Genomic DNA, 20,384 nt, shown 5'->3' with positions numbered 1-20,384 from the left:
GGCATTATGGAATTTCCCAGCATACATACAATGTCAAACTTTAAAATGATATTTTCCTAGGTCCTGCATTCATTTAATTATTCATTTACTCAACCCAAAATCATTTTGCATCTATTACCCTCTTTCCCCCAAAATAAGACCTAGCTGGAAAATAATCGGCCTTGAAAAGTGGAGATGAAAACGCCAGCCCCAGTCAGCCTGTCCTTGCCTTAACTGCCATCACTATTCTCTTGCTGGGTGGCTACTCTGTGAGGCAAAGATGGGCTGATTGTTGCTGGCATTTTTCTTCTCTAGTTTTCAAGGCTGATTATTTTCTGGCTAAGACTTACTTTCGGTGAAACATGGGGTAACAGGTATTTGGCGTACAAAGATGACTATGATATAATGCTTTCTTTTTAAAAAATTCTTATTTGAAATAGAGAAACAGAAGCAGAATGAATATTTGCCACATAACTATGTGTTTGAGCCTGATGCTAGATGTATTCACTAAATGCTTGGAAATACTAAATACTAAATGCTTTGGACAGCTGTTCTCTTCAGAGGAGGTCTTAGAGGGAGATGTAAAACAGTTTTTCAGGGTAGGTGAGGCTTGAGCTGAATAATGATGGGTGAAACATGAGGGCTGGTATATTAGTGTGCTTTCTCCTTGCTGAGGCACAACACCAAATATCCACAATTTAAAGGGGGAAAGGCTCCATTTGCTCGTGGTTTCAGTTCATGAGTGAAGGCTCCAAGGCAGAGATGGCATGGCAAAGGCTGTGGTGGAGCAGAGCTGCTTAGTTCCAACCAGCTGGGAGGCAAGCAAGGAAAGAGAGCCAGGGAGCAGTGGGTGAGGGACCTTACGTAGTGCCCAAGGCTGTGCCTCTGTGACCAACACAGACATACTTGGGAATGTGATTGACTCATCTGCAGCATGTTTCTTAATCCATGCTACCTATCAGGATTAATGGTCATAGGTGGAATTGTGGGAACAGTGGCAATGATTTGGCTTAGATGTCACTTTTTTGGTTTGTTTTTTTTTGGTACTGGGGATTGAATTCGGGACCTTGTGCTTGCAAGGCAGGCGCCGGAACCACTGAGCTAAGTCCCCGGCCCTAGTTGTCACTTTTTAAGAAAAATAGGTAGTGTTGGCCACCCTATAGAAAGGCAAAATTATTTAAAAGAAAAGTAAAGAATCTCATGTTGTAGCCATAGGATAGTACAAAATGAACCTATGCTGTCTAGTGAAAATCAGTTAAGCAGTGTGATATTTCTTCAATAAATAATCATACAGTGATGAAAAATGTATGTGATAGGTAAAGAGACTCCTTTTGATTTTTTTAAAACCGAGCTTAAAATCATTGCTTAGCACAATGGGAAGATCACAGTTTGGGGCTCAAGTCATGAGTGTTAGTCAGCTTTCCTGTCACTTTGGACTCAACATTATGGCTCATTATGGCTCAGGGTTTCATTCCATGGTCGACTAGGTTGAAAGCAGAAGTGGCACAGTGGAAGGCCATGTGGAGAGAGATAGTCTCCCCATGCCATCCAGAAAGCAGTGGGTCGCCCGCCTTGGTTACCCACTTTCAACCACAGTACATTCAGTGGGCAAAATCATCATCTCATGAGTCCAGTGATGAGCATGGTGCCGTCCTAATCCAATCACCCTCAAAATGCAAGAGACTTTGGGGGGACATTTTAGATAGAAATTGTAATATCCCAACCCCTACTTATTAGTTTGTACAACTGGGGAAGTTACCTTACATCCATAAGCATCAGTGAACTCTTCCAAAATATGGCAAATGATTTAATTCTAATGTTTTTGAGAAAATTATTTTAAAGCGATGAAAGGAGTGTCTGGCATATAGTAAATAACTCAGAAAATGATCATGGTTTTATTCATACGTGGTGTGACAAAAATATGGTGAATTTATAAATTAAAAAATTATTACACTAAAGGACACATTGCCATTAATCCCCCTCAGTTTACTCCTCTGAGTAGATATTTATCCCATTCCTTTTCCCCAGCTCTCACAATCCCCTTTACATAGCTCTATTTTTTCATAACGATTATCATCTTGTAACATTGCATATGATTTATTTATTTGTGGTATCTCTCTCTCCCCACTAGAATGTAAGCACTCTAAGGACAGGGTTGTTTTGTTTATTTATTGAGTGTTTTACTACAGGTGCCTAGAAAAGTACTATAATATAAAAGGTACTCAATAAATATTTGTTTAGTTAGTGCATACTACTGAATATTAGCTATAATTAAATCTCTCTCTCTCTCTCTCACATCTGCCTCCCCCCTGGGCAAAATTTTTAATTGTTTATAATGAGTTTTAAATAAAGAATCTACAATCACCCATTCTGTCCTGTAAATTTTCTCCCATCAAGGTAACTTTTTCCAAAAGTGAGAATGAAAGTACCCACCATTGTTGCAGCTGATTTAAATCAGATATGTTAACCTCAAACCTCAACCTCCTTCCTCTAATTTTACTTTCAAACCTTAGTATTTTAGCTCTGTGGTTGAGCTGGATTGTGTAGAAAGTTGAAGTAAAGATCAAGTCCATGTGACAAACTGTGTTTCAGGGAGAGCGAAGGAAGATGCAGAACGTGCAAAACTGTGGTCGGCTTTCCACCAGTCTCCACCACAGCTATGGAACCAAGGTTGTTTTGTGTGACCAACAAATACAGTAGTAGTGGTGGTAAGATATTTCCAAGATTAGGTTAGGAAAACTATCAAAGCTCCCATCTTGGTCATACATTGACTTCATTTACTCACTTTGGGCAAATCAACTGTCATACTGAGAGGGCCTTGGAGAGGCCCACAGGATGAGGAAAGAATACCTTCTGCTAACAGCCACAAGAGAAAGCAGAGACATGGATCCCTCAGGCCATTTAAGTGTGAAGATGCCTGGAGCTTGGGCCTGCATCTTACCTGCAACCTCTTAAGAGCCTCTAACCATACCACGGACTCTAATTCAGAAAGGTACACCTAAGCTCTTAGATCCCTGGATCTCAGGAATTTTGTGAGGCAATAAATGCCGAGATGCTAGCTTTTAGGTCAGTTTGTTAAATAGCACAGATGTCTAATATCACAAAGATCTGAATCTATTTTAATGATCATTTCTTCTCATTGAAAAGACAGACAAAGGGGGAATTTAAGGAGAGAGAGAGAGAGAGAGAGAGAGAGAGAGAGAGAGAGAGAGAGGTTTTATAAACTCCTAGTTGTAGATTTGTAAATCTGATGCATTTCATATACTGTATACTATAGCATTCCAAAGGCAAGGGTCGTGCTTTACCTCTATTAAAACACGGGTAAATTTTATAGTTCTAATAGAGTTTTAGTGAGATGAGCTCTGTAAATATCTATTAAATAAGTGAATGAATGAAGTTGTTCATTTTGAAATCAGTGAGATATTTAATCCCATTAAAAGCTGAAGGGTAGTAGATGCGATGAGATTCTTTTGGTCATGACACATGTAAAGGGACTACAGTGAGAATGTTGGGCAATGAAGGAAGATATAGTGGCTGACTGGCTATTTCCAGTTATCTAATATATTTGGAGAAATGGCTATTTTAGTCACCTTTTTATTGCTGGGACAAAGTACTTGAAATAAACAACTTAGGTTGATTCCAAGGCAGAAATGAAACGGCAAAGGGGCCCAGCAGAGGAAAACTGCCCAATTCATGGCTACCAGGGAAGCAGAGAGAGGAGAGGAGCCAGGAATAAGAACACCCCCTTTCAGGTCACATCCCCACCTTTTGGGTCACAACCAGGTCCCACCTCCTAATAGCACATTTAGGTATGAGCTCATCAATGGACTAATCCATGATTCAATCTCCTTTTGAAATCTCCACTTCTGAATACATGAGATTTTTGGAGGACACGCTAGATCTAAACTGTAACAGGGCACATATTCATGAATAATTGAAAATGTCAGTAATCTGCCCAGGGTGATATTTTCTGCCAGAGTTACAGCTGAGAAAATTTCTCATGGTGTGAGTCAGAGTCCAGCACAGTCTCTGGGAGCTGTCCAAGGTGAATTTGCATGACTTCAGCCTTAGATGACTTTTCTTCCTTCCCCTCCTGCCATCCCCATCATTGAGAAAAAAAAATAAACAGGCAAATAATTATTTGAGATAACATTGTCTTGACTGAGCAGACGTCAGGGATCTCAATGCAGGAAAGAAAATGTACCATATAGAAAATAATGAAAAGGAAATTAAGATTTGGGACTGAAGAATACTGTAGCTGGCATAGCTGGTAAAAGCAATAAACTTTTTTATTTTTTTATTTTTATTTTTTTTGGTACCAGAGATTGAACTCGGGACCTTGCGCTTGCAAGTCAGGCAGTGGAACCACTGAACTAAATCCCTGGCCTGTAAACTTTTTGATTTTGATATGTTCCCTACCACCCTCAAGAGTTTATTGATAATTTAGGATTCAATCCAATCCCAACAAATTAGACACCTGTTTAAAAATACAAAAGTTTGACCTCGGATTTAAATGTGAAGAAGAAATCTAAAGTACAAGTCCAAGAACACAAAAGAAATGAAGAAATACAGGTCAAGCAGGGGTATAGCAGCAGGGCTTCTATTTGACAGCACCCATCTATTATTTCAGTAGATGGTTTATGGATGGGGGACTTTGATTTGATTTGATTATTAAACTCTCTTGGAATTAAAGTATTTTCTAGTGTCTATCTGCCAGTTTAAATTGTGCTGGAAGATGGAATATGAAACAAGATGAAGTTAGAGGACTTTAAATTATACATTAAACTGCCCCTCAGATGAGCCACACTCCAGGGTCTAATGGTACCATCTCTGATAGACTTCACTTTGGTGGAAATAAGGTCTCCTGCCTCAGAGCAACAATTCTCATAAAACAGTATAAAGCTGTCTTTTCACGGCTCTGTCTTCTGAGCGGCCACCATCCCCTGTAATGGCCTGTTCTACTTGGCAGCAACATTTCCATCTCTGGAAATAATGATTGCAACCATGTCAAAATCCTAGAATCAATTTAATGGAGATTCTCTTTTCTGAGACATTGCTCCTCTTTGTCCCTAGGTATTGAAATATGAGAAAATTAAAGATAGCATCTATTGTTTTTCCCTTGAAAAGCTGGCACTCACTCTACCTGTGTTTACCCAAATGGTCCATGGACCATTATGAAGGGAACAAGATAGAGGGTCAGAATTCACCTGAATCCATCAGATAATCTTGCCCCAAGGCCAGTAGCATCACAGATGCTTTGGTACTTCTGCAACTTAGGTTGTAGCTTGTACTGAAAAATTAGGGTGCTCTTCATATCGGCCTAGGGCAAGCCACTTTGCTACCAATTCTCTAAAGTTAACAATTTTTTTTGATTTATCAAAGTTATTATTTAGTTCTGCTTTTGGAGCTATCAATGGAAGCAGACATGGCAAGGAAATCCCTGTTATTCTTACATGGAGCCATGAAATATGGAAAAAGTAAGAGCATAATGAACACAAAAATACTGTATTGTTAACATGGAAAAGCTAAACATAAATTGGAAAGAAAATGTTAAAGAAGGCATCCACTGTACACATTTATGTAAAAATGCATGGTTATATTTGTTCATATAATTTAAAAAGCATGTAACATCGAGGAACTTTGTAAGATAGAAAATAGAGAATAGCTTGTGATATTTTCTATAAATCTTAGTTTAGTTCTCTTAATGCAGACCCAGAAGTGTTATGGATTTGCTATGGAGCCTGTAATGGGTCTGTGTGGTTCTGTGAGAGATCACTGACATTTCCACCATAGTCAGTGTGATGATCTGGTTGGGTTTATGACGTAGACACTATGTCGCACCCCTTAGTGTATGTAGAGGTGCTGATGTGTCCATAATGATAATTGGACTTGGGCAGCGTGCCCTTTGGTCTGTTTTAATGGATTGTTCCCTATTTTTCAAACAGGTTGGTATTCAGAAGAGGTGGCAGTGTCCATACCTGTGTCTGAGCTGTCCTTCGGATGATTCAGGTTTTGTGGCTGGAGTGAAAATTCTTGCTAAGCTGCTATTGGCTGTACCTATGACTGTCTTCATTGTGTCCTCATGACCTGGGTAATTCTTGCTCTTTAAGTTAAACGTGGAGCCTGAGAGTAGCTATTTTGATTCAGGGGTTGTGTTACAGTTTGGATATAATATATCCTATAAAAGAGCCATGTGTTCAGAGGTGGGTCATTCAGAAAGTGACTGGACTCATGAGGACTCTAACTACATCAGTGGGTTAACCACTGATGAGGTCATCATTTGATGGCATTTACTGGAAGGTGATGGAAACCAAGGAAGTGGGTCTTAGCTGAAAGGAGTGAGTGATGGGTTGTGACTTTGAGGTCTATGTCTGGTCCTTGGCCTCTTTTGCCTTTCTCTTTTCTCTTCTTCCTGACTGCTAAGAGGTGAATAACTTTCCTGCAAGATTTTGCCTCAGATCCAGCCAACCATGAACTGAACCCACTAGGACCATGAGACAAAATACACACCTCTACTTTGAAGCTGTTTCTCACAGGTATTGCTCACCACAAGGAGTTGGTACATGTACATTATGTACTGCAATGTACTTCCCATTATGTGCTACAAAGAGGTACAGTACTAATAAAAAAATCTTATCCTGCTTTGATCTTAATAAACTAGTGGGTTTACTCTTTCCTTGCCTGAGAATCAAATAAGTTCTGTGCATTTCCTCTGTATTTATCTTTACCAAAGTCATAATATTTTTGGTCAGTAAAATTTGGGAAATAAATATTTATGAAAGTAATTTCACCGTGAAAAGGCAGGGTTTTATAGTTCACAAAATCATTCTTATCCACTGTGAATCAATCCTCTTCTTTAAACTCTCCTCTGCCTTTTATTTTGTTTTGTTTTAGAAATGGAACATGGCCCGTCACCCTAAGCAGCACCACGTGGCTAAGGAGATCCTGTCTAGGATACTTTAAAGAAGGGCACCACTGTATCATGTAATTTGATTGTTTTCTGTGTGTCACGTGTCTATACTGGTGATTTTTAAGTTGTGGCTTGTGAAATTTCAGAAAAGTTGCAAAAATTCTAACAGGCACCGTTGTAAGGAGGGAATTCTTTGAGGTTTGTTTGGTTACAGCCTTTGTCTGTGACCCATCCGGACTTGAGGCTCCTTCCTTCTATCAGAGCACTTATTCTTTGTATAGTGGACTTTTATTAGCTCTTATCAAACAAAAGTTTCCTGGGCTAAACAGAAATTCACAGGATCCCTAGGTATATTAAATCATATGGAAATTGCATGCCTATTGAGTTTAATTCTACTAAAGTCATCTGTTAAATGGAAGAGAAATACACGAGACACACTCATCATATAACCACATATATTTACATCACTCTTCATTTGTACCATACACGCCAATGTCTACTAAAAGATCTCAGAACTTTATGTCTTTATTTTTTAAATCCTAACCACTTGGTGACCATAACAAAACAATATTTCCAAATATCCGGCAATGGCACGGATTTAAAAATATTTTACATTTATTTATTAGAGTACTCCTCCCTTTTACCTTTTTATTTAAAAATACGCTGTTTCTTCATTTTTTAAAAAATTCTCCTTGGCAGATAAATAACATCTTAAAATAAAAACTATGAGAATTTATAATAAAATTACTGTTCCTTTTCCCCATTTCCACATATTCAATAAAATTAGAGAAGTGCTGGTGATTGCAATAATCTGATTGGGAATTTAAATGCAAAGAAAATCAGAAAATTCTAAATTGTAGTTCCCACAGCAACTATAAAAAGACACTCAACATGACTGCATATTTATATTAAGATATAAAACTTAACAACTTTTCCAGTTATACAAATGCTATATAAAAACAAAGGGGTGGAATTATGGTTGCTATGGGAATCACAACTCTGAACCTACTGACTTTTGGAAGTTTAAATATACTGACATAGAATTTCACACTGAATATTACATAGGTATAGGAACATGCACGGGATTAGAGACAAACATGTGGCAAATGACATGAGATGAAATAATGAACGAAATGTCACTCTGGTGCCTAAATGTCTCCTATTTATGGATCAGTCCGTCCCACTGTGATAGTACATTGCTTCTGAAAACACAGCAAAATATCCCTAGGCTATGTTTTATGAAATGATGGTGTATGTGCTTGTCTTTCTCCTTTAGTTTAAAGGTTTAACTGCTCTTATGTATAATGGAGAGAGTAGGGATATTGGCAAACATGAATACATCATATGGATCTTATCAATTTACTAGTCAAAAACTTTTATTTTTCTCCTAAATTAGGGTAAAAATTGTTATTTTATAGAATTTTTATGAAACTGATTTAAATGAGATTAGTTATACAAAATTCCTAGCTAACGTATGCAATTAATGTATAGATTCTTAACTTTTAGGACTCAACCCTTTTCACTAGACTGCATCTATTATATTAGAAATCTATTTTAATAACTGCTAGATATTGAAAGAAATTTGTAAAAAAAAAGAGACAATACCCATCTTTGACCTTTTGTAAATAATATTATAGTACAGTTAAAAATTAAATGATTTTTGCATGAAGTTTATAATTTACAAAACACTTCAATGTATATAATTATTTAAGAAACATGCACAAGGAAGAATTTATTCCTTTCTTTGGGCTGTACACTATTCTTATTATTTTACAATAAGCAGTGGGTATAGAATATCAGGAAAATATGTGACAAATTCAATCATATAATTCCTCTACATCTTTTTATCCAAAGCAACATTAAACAACAATCACTACACAGTTTCAACCCTCTACATGGGTGAATTCTTTATTTTTTCCCTCTTAAAAATTTGCACAGTTTTGGAATAGTTTTTGCTTCAGGTACACTTGAATCCTTTTAACAGGACAAAGAGATTGCTTCAGAGAGAAGGGCTGATTTAATTGCTCATTATTACTACCTCATTCTCAATGTAAAAATGTTAGCAGTGTTGTGATGCAATCAGAATTTCAGTAATGCATCTGGGATAGGTTTAGTGGATGGTTACTGCTCTTCAGTTATTGTCAAAGATACAGTATTTTGGATAGAGCTCTCTAACAGTAATTTAAAAAAATCTTACAGCTTCCATTTGTCAATATGTCTATAACATGTCCTCTAAAAAGACACATCAGATTGGTGTTACTTAATATTACAGCTCATTAATTTAAATTATTTTTTCTGAAATTTTGATTACCCTAAAAAAGTTCAGGCCTTTTCATGAGATGTATTCTAGAATCCCTACGTCACATAACCTTTGAAGAAACTAAGGTTCAGAGGTTATTAATACACCCCAAATCAAAGTTTCTCAAATTTTGACAGGAAGCCACAGTCCACATTTTACATTATAACCCTAAATACATAAACATACTTCCATACTTCCACACAACTGAAACAATTCATCCTCTCTACATAAGATGCACTTTGATCTATTGTATTGTATTGGGTTGTGTTGCATTGTATTATATTGTATTTCATTCTATTCAATTCCATTCTTACAAAAATTCTAACAGCAATCCACTACGTTGATTTCATGACCTATTAAAGGCCTTCTAGTTTGAAAAAAATCTACAGCACGTTATCAAAAAAGTGACAAAAACTAAGCAGAACATTGAATTATATAAATTATATACAGCATGTATTAATCAGTATTCCCATCACAGGACAAAATACCTGACACCCACAAATTAAAGGAGAAGAGATTTATTTTGGCTCAGGTTTCAGACAGTTTAGTCTGTGGTTAGCTGGCTTCAAGACAGAAGTAACATTGCAAAGAAAAGCTGCTTATCACATAGAGCAAGAAAGCAGAGAAAGAAAGGAGTAGCTAGGAACAAGAATACTCCTTTCCTGTCCTATGACCCTCCTCTTCGAACCAGGACCCACCTCCTAACACCACATGCAGCCATGAAGTCATCAATAGATTAATCCACCAATGAGGATTGTTCCCCGTGATCCAATCATTTTTTAAAGGTCTCACTTGAAACATAAGACTTTTGGGAGACAATTTAGATCCAAATAATACCAATATCTGTCTAGTCATGTGCCTAGCTAGTGCCTAGCTGGAAGATACTTAACCTTGAGCAATTTTCTTATTTTCTCAGTGTCTCAGTTTATTTTTTATTTGGAAAATAGCGAACATATTAATCCCCTCCAAGAAACTACAAATGAGTGTATGTAAAATTCTTCGAACAGTGCCTAGCACATAGTAAGTACTATACAGAGTAACTGTTAGCTATTACCATTATCAACAGACACGGAATGCTCACAATGTGCCTCACAGTTATTGCCCTTGAAGTTAAGATGAAATTAAATAAAAGGAGGTGACAGTAAAGTGTCAAGTAGAGATAGGAAAGTAAATAATTCTAAGATATGGTATGAATTTTACTACCTATAGATGCTTGATTAAGTTACTGTGGTGACATCTATCTTCCCAAGAGGCACATGAGATGCTCAAGTTGTTTTGGGAGATTCCCCCCTCAATATCTTGGAGTCTTAAAGGAGGGGTGCTCATTGGATCACATACAAGTTAGAGCTTCCCTTCTCTCTCCTGTTTCTCTAGTGCCACAGGGCCTCCATGCTTTCTTCTTATCTCAGCACTTCCGTGCTTCTGCAAACGCTGCCCTGTGCTTTATCACTTCATTCTTAACAGTCTCGATTTGTTCCTTGTGGCTTGGATACTCAGCTCAGAGCTGCCTCGTAAAGGACAGCCCATACTGCCTCACCACTGATCTCTGCCATTCACCCCAGGCACTCTTTCTGAAGTGACTCCCTTTGTATCGTACAAAGGACCCATAACAGGCTGACATGGACATTGACTTATTCCAGAATTTTGAATCTAGCACTTTTTTAGTTTGTGCTCATGTTTTTTCCTCCCAAGATGCTAATGTGCCTTTGAGTTTTCCTCAGAGAACTTCGTTATTGGCTGATTCTCAGCCTCTGTTGGTGGTTAAGCCCTTTATGCTAGGTTCTGCACACCCTTAGGACACATTCTTCCTTAGAGACTCAGTAGCACTCACAATTTGACATTTGAGTGGCACCTTCAGTGTTGCAGATATTCACAGATACACCTGAATCCCAAGCATGATACAGTGTAACTTGCCAGAAGAACCACTAGACCCATGTTGTCCTGGCAAATGATCAACAATCAGAAATCAAGGGAAAATAGGCCCTGATTTATAACATTTCCCAGGGTAAATACTCACAGCCTGCAAATTTCAAGGCATTGATATGCATGTTAAATTAAAAAGTGCTGCCTATGTTTGGCTCTCCTGAATCAATATAATCTAGTTCCAGCTGAGCACAGCTCATATCCTAGGCAAAACCATGGATATAAGCAGGAATTTGGGTGATTGAGCTGTTGTAATGCTCCATGAACCAAGTAGATTCAGGTCTAGCCCAGATGCTATCATGCGTATAGATGTAAACTCTCTCTCTCTCTCTCTCTCTTTCTCTTTCTCTCCCTGACAGACAGATACATGTAGTAACTCAAGATAATAAATAAGGAATAAATGGCACACAAAATAATATTTTTCCTCTGCTATGATTCTAAGGCACTCTCTTCATATATATTTATATATATCACAATATATACATATATATATTACACAATGATTTTCCATATGATTCCCCAATTGAATCTTCCTTTATTTTTACAGCTTTCTCTTTTTTTTTTTGGTACCGGGGATCTAACTCAGGTTCTTATGCTTGTGCATCAGGTGGCAAAACCACTGAGCTAAATTCCCGGCCCTTTACAGCTTTTTTTAAACATATAATTTATATATAATCCACTTCTCCCATTTAGAGTGTGAAAGGTAGTGGGTTTTGCTATTTTTAAGGAGTTATGTCACTGTCACCATAGTCAAAGTATCACATTTTCACAAAAAGCCTTTTTGTACTCACCATAATATTTTAAAGATTCATCCATATTATAGCATATACTAGTACTGTAGTTTTTAATACTGAATGAGATTCCATTGTGTGGATAGTTCATATTTTATTTATTATTCAACACTTGATAACATTTGGGTTATTGATACTTTTTGGTATTATGTATAATGCTGCTATAAGCATTTATGCTCAGTTTTTTGTAGAAATGTATTTCTACTTCATTTGAGCATTTACTCATTACTTGGGAGAGGGATTGCTAGGCCAATTGGTAAGCCTATGGTTAACATTTTGAGGACCCGTCAAACAATTTGTCAAAGTAGGTATAACATTTTACATTCCTACCTGCTTTGTCTGAAGGATTCAAATTTACCACATCTCCACTAGCACTTGTTACCTTTCTTTTAGGTTTTAACCAACTTAGCTGGTTTAAAGTAGTATCTCATTGGATTTCCATAATGGCTAATTGTATTGAACATCTTTTCATGTGCCAATTTGCATATCATTTTTGAAGAAATGTCTATGGAAATCTGTTCATTGAAACAATTGATTTACTTATCATTAATTTTGAGTGTTTATATATTCAGGAAACAAATCCTCTATCAAATATTTGCTCATATTCTCTCGTTTCTATGGAGTTTCTTTTCTCTTTCTTGATGGTGTCACCTATAAGTACAAAAGTTTTAATTCTGATAAAGTGTAATTTACTTTTTTTGTGTGTTTGTGTTTTTGATGTTATATTTAAGAAGGCTTTACCAGGCTAAGGTAACTAAGATTTATTTTTAAATTTTCTTATAAGAGTTTTATAATTTTAGATCTTACATTTAGGTCTACGATCAATTTTGTGTGTTTCCACATTTTGTGTTTTATAAAAAAGGGTGTATTTTCTTAAAATTATAGATTACAAGATAAAATTTCAGTGTAATTGAAAAGAAAATGAAGTACAATCTTCCGTCTGTGTGCAAATTGGCCACTGATTTTCTATTTAAAAATTCACAAGTGACATCAGTCATTGCTGAGTTTCTCTGGGCATTATATATTTCCTTCCTTGGATTATCTATCAGTCAAAATTCTGCTGTCATAATGGTGTAGTTTTACATGTTTCACTAGCAGATCATGCTTGCTTAACAGGCCCAGAACTGAAAAAGTATTTTTACTTTTTCGACAAGTAATTAAATTTCTAACAATGTTCTGGATCAAACAGTTTATACTGAATTACTAGTTTGGTTTTTGGCTGCAATTATATATGTAAACAATTTCCTCTTCTCCCAAAGGTTGTAAATATCTTTATAAAAATAGAAGAGTAGAAGGGGAGAGGAACCCCCCCCCCCCAATTACACAAAAAAGAAAAAAAAAACAGAAATCTATTGAAGTTAAAATTAAAAGGAGCTGTTTGATATGATAAATAATGATAAGATAATGGGTTTCTGTGGGATATGGAAATAGAATCCACAATAAAAATGAAGACCTCAGCTAAGAGATGGTAGACGGATAGGATACACACTTAAAATTTTACCTACCTTCTCTGCTTTATCACAATCATTTCAAGAATTCCAGAAGAGTTTCTTTGAGTGTGCTTGTGTACATTGGTTTCTCTGAAGAAAAGGTCATCTGGGAGCCACCAAGTGCTCCTATATGTCCTAAATTTTGGGCTAATTGCATTTCTATAGGTCTTATTTCTCAATAGATTCATGTGAATCTTCTAGGCCAGGTGATGATGAGATGCCATCAGAAGAGAAATCTGTCTTCTATTTAAAACTTAGATACAGCTGCTAGGCAGGGGGCTTTTTAAAGGGGCTGTGCTGAGCATAGCAGGTCATTCATTCTATAGAAGAAAGTGACTCACACAAAGGTAGATCTCATAAATTGATTAAATATCCACAGCTTTGCTGTGTTGCAAGTTATTAAGGGGCAGTGGCACAGAGACCCTTGTCATTACTAATGAGGGTTCCAATCTGACTGATTTGACCTAATCATAGGGAGACAATAATAGATCTAGCCCTTAAATTGCTCAGTAACTTTGATGATTGCTCAGTAGCATGCAGACTAAAGCAGAGCTCAGCATGGAATTTATCGTTTATTTAATCTATTTTAGACCAAAATGTGTCAGAGAGAATACAGAAGATATTAAGCTATTTAGAGTTACCAAGCTCAAAATATTTGTCGAATATGATTTTATAGTTTTAAACTATATTTTCATTTTAACATCTAAGATTATTCTGTAATTTTTTTCATTGTGGGTTAACACAATGAGTTTTTAACAAACAAGTTGGAAACAATCAATTTATTAATTTTATCCTGAAATATTCTATAATTAAATTAGAACTAACCTTCAGGATAGATAACAAAATCTTTAAAGGGGGAAAATTTAGAAAAATGAGTTAATCTACTGCACTGATTTTATCCTTTTCTCAGAGAAATAAATTTCTTATATCAATATTCATCATCCCCAAAATTTACTCTTTTACTCCACTTATCTGAGTTATTCTTCACTGGGGGAGGTAATAATTTGGTTTTTCCCAGTAATCTGGTACATGTCAGAATAATTCATATTTGCTTTTTCTTTGGTAATGTCCACCACAAGTTAGCAAGCCTCATAAGAAAAGTTCTCCCTGCCAATCTACTTTATTTTATTTGTATAAGTTATTGACACATGTATTATATACTTACTTAGTGGCATGAATTGTTAATGTGACTTTTAAAGGATATTTGTTTACTGAAATATGATATATCTAATGTAACTAGATACCTCATTAATTAAATACATTATCATAAAGTAAATGTAACAGTGAAATAACCCACAGGTCAAAAAATGAGATGATTACCAGAATGTAAAATGCCATTATTCTGATCCATTTCAATCAAATTTTCTTGTATCCTCTTGCAAGGAAATTATTGTTTCAATTTCTAGAACTACAGTTTTCTGTTTTTGAACTTTATGCAAATGGGTTATACAACAGTGTAAAGACAATTGTATTTTTTGTATTAGATTTATTTTAGTCATGTGTATTTGTAAAACTAATCTATGGCTTGTGCAAGGATGTTATTATTTTCTTTTTGTTTCAGTATTATAGCATTTTATTGTATGAATGTGTTGTGATTTATTTAAGTTTCCAGTTTTAAATTTTTTGGTGCATAATTACAAACATTTCTTGGTGTAGGTAAGTAGAAGTGAGTTTGTTGGACCAAAGTGTATGCATATTTCAGCCTACCATACAGTATCAATGTGTGGAATCTAGAAGTGTTGCACCAATGTATCTTTTTTACAGTAGCAATTTTCTGATCAATTTAATACATCACATTAGCAGTTTGAAATTCAAATGTCATTAACTGTTCTTTAGACGTAAAAAACTATTCTCAAAATAATTCTTTAGAGAAGGAAGTATTTATAGGTTAAATAAATATTAAAATTTTGGAATATCATGCACTTTACAATGCCAACAAAGATGTGAATAATGAAATGAATTTATAATTATTTTCCTTTAATACCGAAAGTCATTTGAAGGTTAATATGGCTGAGGATCTATAGGTCCCTTTATCTTTTTAATGTATTTAAACTTCAGTTCCATAGTTGAAAGATTATTATTAATATCCATAAGCTCATACTGCTTTAACATAAAAGAGGCAATGCGTCAGAAGACTGAAAATTATGCTGAGTAAGAAATAGTATTTATCAGTAACATTTGAAGTTAAGTATTTCATCTAGTTTTAATACCTAAACTCTATTAGTAGTCGAGAAAAATCAGTTTTATTATGGTGGGAAAAAAAAGATAAAGCAGGAAACATCTCCCCAATACCTGGTTTGAGGAGACATTTAATATATGGAGCAGCCAGTAAAGTGGTAGCAATAAATCCTCTCTCCTGCTCTCCGTCTTTTTCAGGGCTACGTTATGATTCTTGTGGACTTTTTCTTCCATTAAGCATTTAATAAATAAATCAAAAGTATATAGTATGAAAGAATCAATATAAAGGTAAATACATCAATTTATATGTAAAATATTTTCTTAAAACTAAAGGTAACATTTACAATGTTAAAAGAAATGGGTACGTTTTTGTGGACACTTAAATTCCTATCTCTCTTTTTCATATATTCAACTCCAATTCATATTATAGCTTTCTTAAATTAAAAGTTCATCTTCACAAACAACAATTTTGCTTGTAAGTAAAGCAGGCTACTAGCTTTTGTAGTGCACACAAGAGAGAAAAAACTCACTTAAAACTAAGTATGGAGGTTGAGAGAATATGTTGGTAATAAAATGTGTGTTTTAGAGTGAGAAATATTACACTGGGCACATAAAGTGAATTCAGAAAAGGCAATGAGACCAGTTAAGTGCATGCAATGATACATTTCTATGGCCACACACACATTCTACTCTCTATCATATACATATTCTTTTGAGCATCCATTGCATTCACTAGTTCTTTAATTGTTTTCTACTTGATTTTTGAAAATACAATGAAATATCAATCAATGAACTCTGGCTGTAGATATAATGTTCTCAATTTGTTTACAATAATCCAGAAGACTGAACTCTCATGGTCCTATTTTTTAAAAAAGTTAGATCACGTTTATTATCTTGAATCTCAAAATAGTGAGTAAATGGGTCATTTGAGCCATTTTTGGTACTACTTAATACTTAAAAGGGAATTCAAGCTACTATTTCTCAAAGAACTCCCCCAAAACCCCAAGAGGAAGGTACATGACATGATAATCTCAATTTTAAGTGAATCTACATTTTGTAGTTCTGGACCATATTTCTGTATAAGGCTTTTGATATTTAACTTTTGTCATAATTATTTTGGGGGTTAGTAAGATTCATGATCAACATTTCTTCATTAAAATAAATGATCTGTTGAGCAAGGCAGTTTAAGATTCATATTCTGTGCTAATTAACAGATTCTTCTAATTGTTAGAATGCTTCTGATGTCTTTCTAATTCTTTCAACTCATTACTTTTTTAGGGAAGTTACAGTTCTTAAAGGAATAGTAACAGATACTCTGAAACTTCCTTTCTGTATATACACACTGCCTCAAAATACATTAATTTGTGAAAGCAGGCCAATAATTTAAAATCTGTTAATTGATGTGCTTTCCTTCCAAATCCAAGTGAAATATCTTTCCTATTTTCCATTTTCTACTTTCCCATCTGGGATACTAAAATGCATTTTTAAAAGATTACTTCTAGTTGAAAATAATGTAGTAAAACATATATTAAAATTGCTATATCCTTCCAGTGAATATATTTTCAGTAGATTAGATTAGAATTCAGTTTTTGTTACTACTAAGAAGAACAAGGGGGAAGGAACTAATTTTATTTTTAAAATGTTCATTCTTCTATGTGATTACTAACAAATAGAGTTCATCACATGCTGATTTACACTTGGATCACTAGGAAGTGATGTTTTGGGCAATTATATGGGTGGATTCTCTGCCTGTAAAGGCTGCTGATTGAAAAATGACAACTTTGCAGCAGATAAAGATGATGAGGATTTAATAAACACAATGATAACTATATACCTAGTGAACAAAATACTGTACGTATGTAAATATCAGAAGGAGGGGTAGTTTTGGAAAGAGAGGAGAGAGTAAAAGGCAAGCAAATGAGGAAAAGTGACAAATATTTATTTATTCCTTTTCAAGGCTGACTACACAGCACAATCTATGCATAGATTATTTTGATTGAATGACAAATGCTAAATAACTTATAGAATTTCCTCAACCTTTGTTCTCTACTAACTTTAGGATGTTTAAGTCTCAATATGTTCTATTCCAATTAATTTTCAACACAAATTGTCAAAATATTAACTGCATGTGTTTTGTTTTATGAGGAATAATTATAACATTGCAGACTACTGTTTTACAGTTTACAAAAGGAATGGATATATGCTATCTCATTGGATATGTTCAACAATCTGAGGAAATAGAGATCCTTGATTTTACATTATAGGTTGAAAAACAAGAAAAATTATGTAACTGACCTAATAACATACAGACTGAAATTCTTAATGAGGGATACCATATAATGTACTTTTTAAAACTCCAAGCTTCGTTGGTCGGGGATTTAGCTCAGTGGTTCTGATGCTTGAGAGGTCCTGAGTTCGATCTGCAGTACAAAACAAAAAACTCAAAAAAAAAGAGGAATTTGACAAATACGTTTAGAAATTATGAAGTTAATCAAACACATTACTTTGAGTTCAATATTATTCTAGAAAAATTTTAGAAATATATATATATATACATAAACATGATTTATTTTTACTTCAAGAAGATAATTAACACTCAATACAACTCAAAAGTTCTGGGTTACACAGATTAATCCAAGACTGGCTTTTCTTTAGCTTAATAAATGAGTCAACAAAGAGTGAGGAAAGGCTAAAAAGGATCTCAACAGTTTATGTTCCATGATCCTAGTGCAGTTTCATTTTTTAAAAGTAGCTCTAAACTTCCCAGAAACAATAAGAAAGAGAAAAGGGAAGCTTTTGATACCTTAGTAAGATGAAGCTTGTCAATTTTTCCATAGAAACAAATATTTTGTGGGTCTTGAGATCAGAAAGAAATCTCCCAGTGTTGTTTCATAAAGCACATTGTGCAGTCAAATATGTGATATCTTGGGCGGGGGATAAGTCAGAGAAATTATTTATATCATAAATTCTCAGATTCCACTGGACTTAAAGCCGTCTCCATTTTAACTGACCTTTGTATAGAGTCTGTATCAGCTCCTGTTGAAAAAATAATGCAACAACATTATAGAGAGCAATGTAATGTAAATGTGCAATTTTCTATTGAAATTCTCTAAATAAAATTATATCCTAGAAGATCTTGAGAAATCAATATCAATCCAACTCTCTATTCAGACCACCCCTTCAAATATCAACCACCTCAGCAAGGCTTTAGCTAGTGCCTCAGGTATTTTTCTGTTCCAGTGTCTCCCTCCAGGGTGAGAACCTCTCCTTTCTCCCAGTATCCTCATGTCCTCATGACATCTCCCACTCAAGCCACACATCTCCTTCTGCAGCATCTGCCCAGAACTGGGACTTCCCAACCAGCTCTGCTCACCTGCCATCAAAAAGATTTGATTTTAGTGTTTAGTTGTAGAGTCTAGTGAACTCTCTTGTGCACTTTAACTTTGGTAAATGAGTTTTCTAATTGTTATTTTCAGCTATAGGTTATGAATTGTACATCTTATATGCTTACAGGTATCAGGCAAATAATATAAATGATGAATGGAACCAAAACGTCTGAACTTAAAATGATAAAATTGCAGCAAAGAACACATAAGCCCTGCGTTGAAGAGTGAATGCTCTGTCTGGAGCAAGGAGTAGTTGCCAGAAGTAAGGTTATCAGTTGTTGCAATGTGAGCCTTCAAGATTCAGCTGGTGTGCTGGCAATGCCTGTCATGTCATGAAAACTCCACCTTTATCCCAGAAGTCTTTCCCAGATAATAATGCTGATGATCCAGCACATATTTAAATCCTTTAAATCTACTGTATTGTATTAATCTGCTTTTTGTGGCTGGTGTGCAATAGTAAACACCTACAACTTTAAGGAGGTTAATTTGCTCACAGTTCGTAGGATTTAGTCCATGGTTGGCTGACTCCTAGGCAGATACATCATGGTGGAAGAATATGACAGAGGAAAATAGCTTAGTTCATGGCAGCTGAGAAGGACAGCAGGGGAACAGCAGCACAGAAGGGAGCAAGGGACCATAACCATACCCCAAAGTCATGCTTCCTTGACCCCTCCCCATCCCAGACGCCCCTAGAAATGCTCTTTACTGCTTCCCTAGAGAGCTCCCAAGTCAATGAAGTTAATAATTAAGTTTTAAGTTTTCCATATACCAAACAATAATATAACGAGTTTTCATAATGAAGGGAATATTACATTGGAGAAATATAACTTTGACTACTTAAGAGAACACTGAGTCTAAACTGGGTATATCCACAGAATATGTGATAAGATTAAATAGGTAATAAGTTAAATTAAAAACACATTTCAAATATATTGCTATGGAAAAACTCAGAATGAGTGTTTATACTGATTATTCAAATGTGTTTTACACCTTTGAATCATCAAGTTGTTCAGTGGAACATGAAACCGTTTCTAAACAAATTTAGATTAGATTTTATTGTTCTTAATAATTTTGTTTCTTTAAAAATTTTTTTTATTTCTTTATAAGTTGCCTTCAAACTGTTTCATCTTAAATACAGCTGGACTTAAGCCTGACCTCAGTGTTATTTGCCCACATATTTAATTTAGTGATTACTTTTAGATACCCAAAAAGTCATTTGACTGTTTTCCATAAGATCCTGACAGATTATTTAGGCTTTTTTTTTCTTAGCTTAAAAAATTATCTGTCAATGCTGTCTGCAGATATATTCCTGGGAACTAAATTTGATAGTCTCACTACTCAAAGATGCACATAAAAAAAAAAGAAAAAGAGACTAAAGAGAATGCTCTTATTTTGTTTTTATGTTTGTTTGTTTGTTTGTTTGGTACT

This window comes from Heterocephalus glaber, unplaced genomic scaffold, assembly GCF_053883595.1.
Source record: "Heterocephalus glaber isolate CG9 unplaced genomic scaffold, H.glaber_assembly_v1.0 deba00001481, whole genome shotgun sequence".
Taxonomy (NCBI): Eukaryota; Metazoa; Chordata; class Mammalia; order Rodentia; family Bathyergidae; genus Heterocephalus; species Heterocephalus glaber.
This window is presented reverse-complemented; position numbering follows the sequence as displayed.